At 43.3% G+C, this 11,950-nt stretch overlaps 2 non-coding genes across 2 annotated transcripts; both read left to right on the top strand.

Annotated features, from left to right (window-relative positions):
- Nucleotides 1-2,317: 2,317 nt before the first annotated feature.
- Nucleotides 2,318-2,389, top strand: Trnae-uuc. The gene has a single exon. It is a non-coding gene; the product is annotated as a tRNA-Glu (tRNA).
- A 3,654-nt stretch (nt 2,390-6,043) lies between these two features.
- Nucleotides 6,044-6,115, top strand: Trnae-uuc. The gene has a single exon. It is a non-coding gene; the product is annotated as a tRNA-Glu (tRNA).
- Nucleotides 6,116-11,950: the final 5,835 nt, after the last annotated feature.

The following is an 11,950-nucleotide window of genomic DNA, read 5'->3' as shown; positions in this document are numbered from 1 at the left end:
AATTATAAATTAAATATAAATTAAGCAGTTGACTTAAAAAACAAGTAGACGATAAACAGTAAAAATCAAATATGTGACAAGGGGAAGATAAAGATGAAATACTTGTTAGCCATCACTTGTTTATGTCTAATTCACCCCCTGTCAGCTCGCAGATACCATCACGGATAAGATTTCCATACTTTTTGATTATCAAATTCAGTCAATGCTATTTGTTAGGCTATTGCCAGAGGCCACTTTAGTTAACATTTTGGCCTGGTAAGATGCCACAACTATATTGAAGTTGAAAGAAAATTGGAAAGGGCCATGAAAATTACAAGTAACAATTTTTGTATTCTTTGTATAATGACTGTTTCATGACTTTTAAATAATAAGACTAGACATACATATCAAAGAACTATCACCATTATTGTTGCCATCATAGACGTGTATAATACAGGAGGTCATAGGTGATAAAATGAATGTGTAAATACATATGTGTTTATATATACTGGTATTTTAGCATACATTAGCTACTTACCTAAGTATATATATATACCGACCAGTCAACTCGAGGTCGAGTGGTCGACCCTGTACCAACTCAATAAATCCTTCCCCCACCCCCAACCACCCAACTCCATCCTACCTTCATAGTTATCATTCTCAGCATGCGTTGATATGTAAATTGGTGAGCAGACAATTTATATCAAGCATAGCTTTGTAACCATCCTTGTCGTGATATCGTAAACAGACAATCAACGATGTCAAATGTCAGAAATTTGTGTGTGTGTTTTTGTGTGCGCGTGTGTGCGTGAGCGCGCTGTATTACGAGATTCATTTTCGCCACGCGGCCCATGACAAATTCTGTCTGGCTTCCGACAAGCTTCTGATACAGAGTTCAAAGCTGCGAAGCTGGTTTGCCCAGCCGATGTTTATTGGCAACACTACTAAATCCGATATAAATTATTTGGGACAGGATTGCAGTTACATCCCTTTGATGGCACGAGCGCGAGGAGCAGACGACAGCATGGCGTCCACAATCAATGCGGCGCTTGGAGAACAAAGCGGGAAGGAAAGCTATAGCCAAATATGACGAACGCTGTGACCCTGAGTTTCCTGGCACAAGGAAATCCGCAGCTGAAAACTGTTCACTGATGCCTGGTTATCGACGATGATAAAACCGTTTGTGACAGGAGTGGTGCGAGTCGATGGAGAATACAGCAGCGAGTATGTCGCACGGAAGCAACTGGGAGGATAAAGGTATAGAATAATGACAACTGTTAACAGAATAGCAGTCTAGTTTTTTTTTATCGTTAAAATAATAAAAATAAGTTATAATTTTTCGTTTTTAGTGAAATGTTGGACTAACGGAATTCCGCTCCTTTCTCTCACACCACACTGCGAACGAAATTGGCGCCCGAAAGTTTTTTAAAAAAAATGTGTGGTTAAAAATACATTCTCCAAGGTTGTTTTCTTCTTTTTTGTCGAAAGAATTTCCATGCACATAATAAACTATTGAACATTGTTGAATGTGCTTTTGAAATGCAAATCTAAAATGTCTTCTCTCTTTTTCATTGATTTGAAAGCAAAGAAACATCAAAGCTCGAATCAGAAGCAAGCAGGGTTAAGACATGGTGCATAACGAAGAAAGCAAGTATTTAAATTTACTTTTCAAAGACAGTATCGACAATGTGCAAGTATAGATTAAGATGAAAGAAACAGATCCGTAGAAAAACCATGGTAATTTTGTAAGCACCCATAACTTCATAGTTTAATTTTTCTTGTTGAAACATCTCAAACGTCAGAACAGTTTTAAACAGTTTCTACAATGTATATGTAGAGTGCTTACACATACAGCTAAAGCATGCAGAGAGTGGATGAAGAATTAGGTTTTTTTATCATTTGTATATACACTGGCATTGTGGTCGAAAAGAACTTGCCTTTTTAGTCTTTTCCATTTGTGCTTCTGCTGCAAAATATTTGAAAAGGAGAATGATGGGCTTTTATGAATGTGGGATGCTTCACTAGTACTCTTTCAATATTGCAGATTCTGTTTAATGAAGAGTGGTAAAGATTGCCTTTATTCAGTAATATAAAGCTTTAAAATATAGAGAAGTTTTACTTAGTTTCCATATCATATAATCACAATATGTGTGCTGAAATCATAATTATCAGCCAGTTTTTGCACAGCTTTCAGATTGCATCACAATATTTACATTCCCCTCTAACACAATAAGCTCTTCTGATATTATTTTTTTGAAAGCCTATAAAAAGACAATATTTCCACGAAATTAAAAAGAAAGAAAGGAAAACTAGCATGGTAACGCCGACCCATCAACCGTCCCGTGTGGTCTAGTGGCTAGGATTTCTGGCTTTCACCCAGGCGGCCCGGGTTCGATTCCCGGCACGGGAAATATTTTTAGTGCAATTTGTTTGCATTATCGTAATCCACTTGTACCACTAAGCTTGTCACTGCAATCGTTTTGAGCTCCAGATTTTAATAACTACAGAGCAAATGAAAGGATAAGGATAATCCCTTAAACGGAAAAGAAAAGAGCTCACTGCAGTTTGCTGCTATGACTCAAAACATCTGACAAAGATTACGGTATCAATTTGGGATGGAAATGGATAAAACTAAACAACTTCAATTTATTTGTCCCAGAGGGCAATCAGGAATCGGCTCCCACAGCTACAACTAATCAATTGACAATCGCACAGAACAGCCCAATCCACATCGCACACTCGTACCCGCCACAGAGATCAATGCCAACCAGACCCTTATACAAAAACAATTCACACAAGCAGGAATTCAGAAGCTAAAACAACAAAGGGCAGCCGCCTCCTGTTGGCTCAGATAATCGGGCGAACCAAAGGACCCAGCAAATCTCTCTTGACAGAACATACTCATCATCCCTTGCATTGTGCTGGCTTTTTGACAATGTCCCCTGGTTACGGATACCCTGTAAGGTCACCCTACTCCCGCTCGATAACCTTCGAGTAAGTGCGCACGTCCCGTTCTAACTTGTTCTTTGGCTCAATTTTTGAAGCAGCAGAACTGAGGACAGCATGATTTATAAATGAGATTTAGAAAACGGTCAGAGAAAGACAGGTTTTCCAACTGATTTTCCCCAAACAGAACAGTTATTAAACCTTATTTGGAGCAGTCTCAATATTGATATCCCAACGAAGTTTTCTGTCAAAGATGGGGCCAGGGACCGGATGCAGTCGTGCTAGCTTGAAAGCTTCATGGTGAATGGTACTAGGAGAAGAATTCTGTCAGAGAGAAGAATTTCTTTTCTTTTAGTGACATCTAATTCGAAGAAACTGTCATCACACCAGACTTTGAACTCATTCAAGCCCTCACCATTAGACTCACCTGACCCGTGAAGAAGAGAGTAAGGTAGCCTCATTAAAAAAACTTGAAGACATTATCATTCTTGTCTGTTGTTACAGCTGTTTGTATACAGGATAAAGATAAGCGAGGATAAGACAACCTTGGTGGGAGCCATTGTGACAGTTTACCATCACGGGTCGTCAGGTACGGCTCACACATTTAATTACTTGATATCCACACTATTCAAAGACCGCAGACATATATCCGCATCAGGATCGCAACAGCAGCAGCAGTAATGGCTAGGCTGGACAAGTCTGGTCATAAAATCAGGTCAGTACGAAGTACAATCCATACAAGTCCCTCGCAGTACCAATCCTACTTTACGGATGTGAAATGAGGATTTACCGGTAGGGAGAGGACAATTCCAGAACAAGTTCCTGAGGAGGCTATTCGGGATCTCGTACAGAGAACAGAAACCCGATGTTATTCTGTCGCCACACTCGTAGGACACCAGGAACCTCTACTTGCAAAAGTGAAGAAGCGTCAGCTGGTGTGGATTGCCATGTGACCCTGCAAGACACTTTGTCGAAGACTATCATTCAAGTATTTTGGAGGAAGATAGACACCATGGTGGCCTAAGCAAATACTGGCTTACAAACGTGAAAGAGTGGACTGATCATCTTGTGCAGGACCTGCTCATCATCGCCAAAGACAGGCTTAAGTGGTGCAACATCTATCCATATGCTACCCCACCCCACCGCCCTCACTTCCACCCTCCAATGACTGGAACCATTCGACAGACGAATGACTGGTGACTGGTCTCGAAGTCAAGATTTGTGGATCGAATCCAGACAACGCAGTTTATGTTTATTAAAACCACATTTTATTTGAATCATTTACAAACATTTCAAGCATTTGTAAATACAATCTTGCCTTCTTCCTAAATTCTTAACAAAACATTTACAAGAATTCGGTCTTTTTTCCAAGATGTAGATAGATTTCTCGGATAATCTGAGAGGATATTTTTCCTCCTCTGGTCCATCCTCCATTGTACAGCTCCATCACTGGATAAAACTGTTGTTAATTATGTTTTTCACCCAATTTTTACACGTTGGAGCTAGCGCTAATTACCTGGACTTGGCGAAGCCTGCCTAAGTGATCTTTTTTGACGGAGACAACGAGAGGCTGTGACATCCGGGCACACGCGCGCGCTTGGCTGGGCATGCGCAGAAAGCCTGTCGTGGAAAGCCCGCTGGCTGGATGCTTCCACTAATACAATGTCGTTGGGGAAGTGACAAGCAGTGACTGGTGCGCTTGCACTGTCGTCAATAATTCAGATTACCGGCAAATTACGCGAGCTAGGGGGCTGCAGAAAGAGAGAGCGAAAAAAAGAAAAAGCGGATTGAGTGACACAACGGACGAGGGAGAAGCTTCGTCCCCGCGGTGATTCAACATCGCCTCCGACAAGGGACTCGACAATTCCTACGACAAGAACTCCAGCTTTGCCGGCGACAAGGGCCGTGGTATTTGGGTGGCTGGATGATTTCTGGCATCAGCCGGCCGTCGACAGCGCTTAACCGTGCCTATCGACCAGAGCCTGGGGCAGTTTTTTTGTAGGTGGGTAGGAATGAAGCTCAACATTCTCATCTTCTTCAAAGAGACCAAATAAGTGTGTGGGGGGTGTGTATCCATGCGTGTAAAAATAGAGTACGGGTGGGCATACCTTCTGGGCATCTGTTTTACTTCATTGCAGAATTCTTAGGAAGTTATGTCTGTGAGCGATCTATTTTCATCTCCAACATGTGAGCCTATAGGAGGGAAATGGAAAAATCCTTTTTAAGAAAAAATCACATAAAATAATAGAAATCTACAAACAAGAAATTAATTTTGTTTAGTCCTTGTTACACCTAGAGGAGTTCAGGGCCGCAACAACACCTCGCCAGCGGACCCGGATTGGGCAGCCCCCATCTGTTGGGCTCATGTATGTGGTGTGGACGTCCTTTGCCTCGCTTTCTATTGTACACAAGAAATTAGAGTAACTAAAAATGCTTTTGATATATTACGTCCTTAAATAGTAGACGTAATAGCTATGCAAAAATGTTGGTTGTTGAGGGTTAATCCTGTATATATACAAACACGCGCATAAATATTTTCATCCGCTGACCTTCTCTCAAACATAGACGGAGGGATTCTGTACTCGGACACGAGGCTGTGAAGGGGGCCTTCCTTGGTCAGAAGATTTTTGTTTCTTCTTCTTCTTTCCTTTCCCTTTTCTTTTAAAGAAAGGTTGACATAACATTCCTCCCTCTGATGATTTTTTTCCCCACGGAGCGGGGTACTACAGGTTTAATCCTTTACATTCATTTTTCTTTATTTACTAACGACTCAGGTGAAACAACTCTATGTTCAGGTAGTGATGTAGAACCTAGCGCACTTGTCCTAATGTTTGCAGTCTTCATTACCTTACTGAGTGAAATGTAGATATTGACAATAGAATTGTAAGCATATAATTATATATTGGGAAAATAATTGACAACTACAATTACAATGGACCCAGAGAGGTCGTCTGCCCCGGGGTCCGTTCTGGCTCTCGACGGCCCTGTTTACACAGTGTGTTATCCGTTAGACAACATACTCAAAGTGTCTATTTTTCGAGGAGGATATTACAGTAATTTTACAAAGGTGATGTTGATGCTATAGATTACAATGTACATTATAGATTGAAAATCAACATCCCGTGTGGTCTAGTGGCTAGGATTTCTGGCTTTCACCCAGGCGGCCCGGGTTCGATTCCCGGCACGGGAAACCGGACTCTTTTTAGAAATGTGATTTTATGGTTTTGAAAGAAATCATTTACGTAGCATTTAATTAGTCAAGTGACTGTACTGGTCGTTGCGGGAAGTAAATAAACAGACGCGACAGCTGACACGGCCCGCCACTCACGCCTGTCTTGGAAATAAGAGATTAGGAGACACGTGTTCTTATTATTCTTTATTGATATTGCCACAGCCAATCCACATCATTGTACACGCTCTCTCAATCGCAAGCACACAGGCATATACAAAGAGAGATGGATCGAAAGTTGGGAGAGAGCTTGAATAAAGTGATAATATCGACAGCGACAATTAATGAGTAGAGGCTTCTGCTGTCGCATATTTCTCTCCTACGTAGAAGCTGAAAGTCTAACGATTCCCCTTTTTATAGTCCTTACTGAAATAAACGTTGAGCCCAAGCGGCTGGTAAAACTGCACGGAGAAAACCCCAGTAAATAAACCTTCTTTTTGTTTTCTCTCTCTCACGTGGGCATATTTTATGTTCATCTCCCAGGCCTCATCACTGTCCTCGATTACGCTTCGACTTTCCAGACACGAAAACAGCCAAGTGGAGGAATTTTACGAACAGCCGGAAAAGGTTATAAAAGCAGGAGCGAGAAAATACATCCTTGTCATGCTTGCTGACTGGAATGCCAAGACCGACCTACCCGCCTCCCAGCAATGGACGGAATGGATAAGGTAAAGTTGGCGTGCATGAAACCAACCGCAAGACCTTACCAACAGACTGTCAGACAGTTCGAGTGCAGAAAATGAAGACAGGCATTGACAAAAACAATGTCATTGTAAATGGCAACAGCAAAAATAGAGATATACATTAATGGGGTACAGTTCGAAGAAGTAAAAAGCTTTTAGAACTTAATGCCCACCCTTTTTAAAGATGGCAGCTACGCGTTAGGGTTGCAACCATCAATGACAATGGCCAGGACTTGGCACAGCAAAGCCATCAGATTCCCCAGACTGTTCAAGTCCTTTCAATTCCGCTCCTGCTGAACGGATGCAAGACATGGACTCTGCTTGCTGATACGGAGAGGAAAGTAAGACCAAGGAGGAGGATTCAACGCCTTGCTGGACAGAGAAACAACTGGCTTGCAAACATAAAGGGGTGGAGTGGTCGTTCCAGGCAGGATCTGCTGACCACCCTCAAGACCGCGGGTCTTGTCAGCCACTGCGTCTCTCACCTTTGCCCCGAGGACCAGTTCCAGCGGACCAGCACAACTGTTTGTCAGCTGGAACCAGTCATGGGAGGAATGAATGAACGAAGGTTTATCTTTTTGAGTCTAAAGCTACCCGTCAACGCTTTCCACAGCTTTCTGCTTTGTGCTTCATGCTTTCCTTTTAAATATTTTATTTTTTCGTTACTTATTCCGTTGCTTTTTCCATAGCCTTTTAGGTGAAAGCACATCATGGCAGCATTAACCTTACAGCCCGCAATTTGTTTTTGTTTTTATGCGAGCTTGTGTTTGTGTTGGAGGTGGGGTTGAGGCGGGGGTGTGTGGGTGTGTGGAGGTGGAAACAACCCCCACCCTTTTTTTACCAAGGCGCCACACTTGCCAAAAAGTCGTTTTCTCAGACTTGTGCACCTGATGATATTGGCAGGAGGCGAAAGGTCCCTTCACAATTCGCAATAGGGGGCGCTGCGATAAGGATGCTTTATAGTTAGTTTATGAGTTTTCGGCTGTTTCTTTTATCCAAGTATGATTTGTGCAAGACGGAAGCAAGGGATGGAAGAGGGATCATACCGTGCCAAGATTCTGTCTCACCCACCGATGGCGGCATTATGAATAGTGTTTATTATTCACTTTTATTTGTATTACTCTCTCCTCTGCGTACATCCACGCGACACATGCGTGCTGTGCACAATTTCCCACATCACACGTACGAGATGTAAAGTTTTGTTGCCCTGACTACGTTCTGGCAGATTTTTTATCCGATGTCACCCTGCAGTCCTCCCGCAATAACGCTGAAGAAGCAGCCATGGCGTATGACTACGACTTTAGGTTGACGTGTGGGAAATGTTCAGCTTGCTTGCTTGGAAAGTGCGTCCCGCCACTAGACTTCGGAGAACGGGTAAGGAAAAGGGATGAAGCCGCAGCAACTGGAAAAATAAAAACCCCTACGAACGGGGAAGCGGATAGCCGAGTGATTAGAGCAGTGCGGTTCGATACCCCTGTGGCTCAGCAAACCTTTCCACCCAGTGGACCCAGCTGTCGAAAATGGGTATCTGACTCCGCAAAGGGTGGGAAAGATAAGGCAGCGAGGGAGAGGAGATGGGCGCCACCTTCACAAAAGTTAGGTTTCTAGCACATTACTCCTCAGTGGACCTGAACAGAAATAGGGGACGATCTTTACCCCTTTTCACCCAACGAACAGACCTGAGAGTATGTGTGACATACCAATAGTGTGCCCCGATGCTAAATCCGAACCCAGGATCTCTCATTTCTCTGAACTTATACCACTACACCACCTGGAAATTTGTTTTCAGTTCTCACGTAAGGAGATGCCGTCTGTGGACAGGCAAAGACGATACCTGTTCAGAAGGCACAGGGGTGTACCGAAGGCATTTTGCCCTCTACCCCTACACACGCACGCATACATACCCATCGTGGCGAAGGGTTGGCCTCTTGAGGCGGAGAAAGAGCCACACGCGCCCATTTTCAAGTTTCATGGCCCGCAAGCGGCAGTATCTGGGGATCTGGCTTTCGACGACCCTTTGACACACAGGTGAAGTCGGGGCCTCGTAAAGAGCAGCTCGTAGCCCTTTACCTTCAAAGCGCGCCGTCGCACCAGAGACCTTTTTATGGTGCCGACCCCTAGTCGCGCCCTTGTGTGTTTGTCAAAACTGGTTTGCACCAAAGCCATGTCTTCCCTGGGAACACAAACTGTCGAGCCTCTGTCAGAGGGGAAGGGTAGGTTTATGGTAGAGTTAATCAACTCTTCACGGTACCACAGAAGAGATCTTTGTTTTGTTTGTTTAGCTGTTTTACTAATGTAAACATTTAGAAAGAATTCCAGAAAAAAGGACGAGATTTGCGCATGCGTTGTTTGGGCAAGGCTGAAGAACGAATTTCAGAACCAACACAGTAATCAGGAAAAAAACAAACAAACAAAAAGCTTTCAAACGTCAAATTTAGTCTTGCTGACCAAACTGTATTCAACAATAAAAATATAAATTTATTGTCATTCGGACATTTTTAATGTCGGCTGCTGGTGTGAGATGATTCATTCATGAAGACAGTGTGCATCAAACAGTTCTTTATCGTCATTTGTTAGTTTATTTATTACAAAACATGGTGCTTTGCGTCTGCTGAGTTTCAATCGATGACAATTTCCGCCATATTTCACTTACATGGGAAAAGTTATTGCAAGGCGCGCCCTTCGATGATGTTTCGCTTGGTTAGAGGGTTTAAGTGGGTCCAGTCCAGCTAGGCTTGCCATGGCTTCCAGAATTACTCAGCGTGGGTGAGCGTGCTTTGTGATTGTAAGTCTAGACCCTCGGGTATTCAGGCAACCGCAGGGTACGTACGTCTGTCGCCGGGACAGTGAGGAGAGGTTAAGGGTGGGGTGGGCGTCTTCAAAGGGCACTTTGCTTGGTTCCATCAGTGCATGCAGGTCTTTAACTCTCTGGGAGCGCTCTGATGCCTGGAGTATCATCGCCGCCGTTGTTGCTAAGCCTCCGTATCTCAAAGCGCGCGGCTGGGGCCCGTTACAGCCGTTATTCGATGGCGCGGACAGAAAATGAAAGGATGGAATTAGTGCTTCATGGTCTTTTTTATTGCCTTTTACTGCTACGTGTTAAGTTTAGAAACAAAAAAGAGACTATAATCCTCAATTAAATTATCGTCATAGCCACAAAAATAGCGGCAGTAAATTTCTCCCCAAATCAAGGAAGCTGCAGGCAGCCTACTACAGCAGTCAGTTGAGGTATCGCGTTGATGGGCACTCTGTTTAGTTTTTTTAAATAAAAAAAGGTAAGTGCTTGTCGATTGGTAAATGTCGGTTAGTTAAGGAACAACGCATGCGTTTGACTGTACTTTCGGTTGAGAGATTGGCAATGGAAAGAAAAAAATATCCGTTATTATTTAAACTTTGGTCTTCGTAAAAATACATTAAAATATAACTAATAATTATAAAAATATAATATAATAATTAAGCTACTTTTTTGTTGACGAATAAGATGTTGCATCTTTGACTTTCCGTAAATCTTTGACCATTCGGTGAATGGTTTGATCCCTATTTTCACTATCTGCGGACATCCTTTCGCCGTGTTACTTTGTCACAACCATAATCAAGAATAAATTCTAATAAAGGAAAAAAAATGAAAATATAAATATGATTTTTATTAATGTTTGACAGCGACTGATTAAATGCATTGAAATCTGACGGATAGAAGTGGAGAGAGGACACAGACCCTACACAATGCTGTGGCTTAACAGATTCCTCCCAACATTGTCCCAGCACTGTCCCAACGTGGCCAACATCCCCTCGTTACTCTCTTCCTTTCGTCAAAAATGCGTGTTGGAGGGACGTAGCGAGATAACGAGTTGAGTTGTATCCCTGTCGACAAAGTTGCTGCTCGATAACTTCATCGATTGCGGAGGACACCTCCCTCTCCTGTGTGCCAGACGATTCCGCTGGCCGCCGAATTATTCACAAGCCGATTTTCCTGTTGCGGCTTTGCAGGCACCGGCCGCGTGGTGCTGTCTCCCCTGACAGTGCTCTCTTATCGTGCCCAGTCCATCAAGGTTTCAGCGGGGAAATAACTGGGATTGATAATACGCACGTCAGTCAAGCGAGAGCGTCCACCCTGGCCTCTCGGGAGCTGTCAGCCCTTTGCAACTGTGGGGCCATTGTCCAACCTGCAAAAAAACTGCATTTCGGCAATCTTTGAGATTTCAAATGTGATCCTACCTGCAAGGACATGAAAGTTTCTCATGCTTGCAGGCTCTTTGGAGTATGCACACTCACTCGCGATGCAAACTATCGCAACATCGAGATGACAGGTTGTTGCGTGGTTGGCACGACCGGAACCCCACCCCACGTGTTGTGGCGAATCTGATATCCCCAACCCACGCCACCCCATTCAAAGCTGTTACACCGAGGATCTCATCAATACCCTCTTTATGTCTCCTCCTACCCACTCTCGCCTCTCGGCCACAAATTCGTGCCAGACGACAAAATATTGAATGTGGGTATTTCGTCGATTATTCAGCGCATGCGCAGTAGACATCCGCCGGTGGTTGAAACGGAAGCTGGGGTTCAGGCTGCTAGCCACTCGGTGGCGAGACATACAAACGTTAAAAGATAGGCGGACAAGGATCACTGTTGTGTTACAAGCTGTTGCAACGGTAAATTTAAAAAAAGAGAGAAAGTTTTATCTGATTTCCAGATGGTAAATGTACTAAAAAAAAAAAAAGACAAATGATGCAATACAAAGAGAGAAGTTCGTGCTCAACAGTATGCGGTCGACATTTCCTATCAGGATTTGGAATAAATCCCCCGTGCTCAATCACTTGAATCCCAACATTACATCGCAGGTATGGAGGTCGGTGATACATGCAAACGTCACCTCAGGGTAAAACAGCCGCTGACACTCACAGTGTATAAACTCGAATATCGAATATTTGGAGAAAAGTTGCGTGTTTCAGCATCAGGCGTTGATTCCGAAAGGAGAGAGCCTTATCCTAAATTATCCCTGTTGTGAGGCAAGATGAATGTTAATTAATATTTACTCACACACACACACACACACAGAAAGAGGGGAGACAATCTTCCGAGCATTGATATTGTCCCAATATTGGTATAATGT

This window comes from Pomacea canaliculata, linkage group LG4 (assembly GCF_003073045.1).
Source record: "Pomacea canaliculata isolate SZHN2017 linkage group LG4, ASM307304v1, whole genome shotgun sequence".
Taxonomy (NCBI): Eukaryota; Metazoa; Mollusca; class Gastropoda; order Architaenioglossa; family Ampullariidae; genus Pomacea; species Pomacea canaliculata.
The sequence above is the reverse complement of the archived record's forward strand: the minus strand, read 5'-3'. Positions and strand labels throughout refer to the sequence as shown.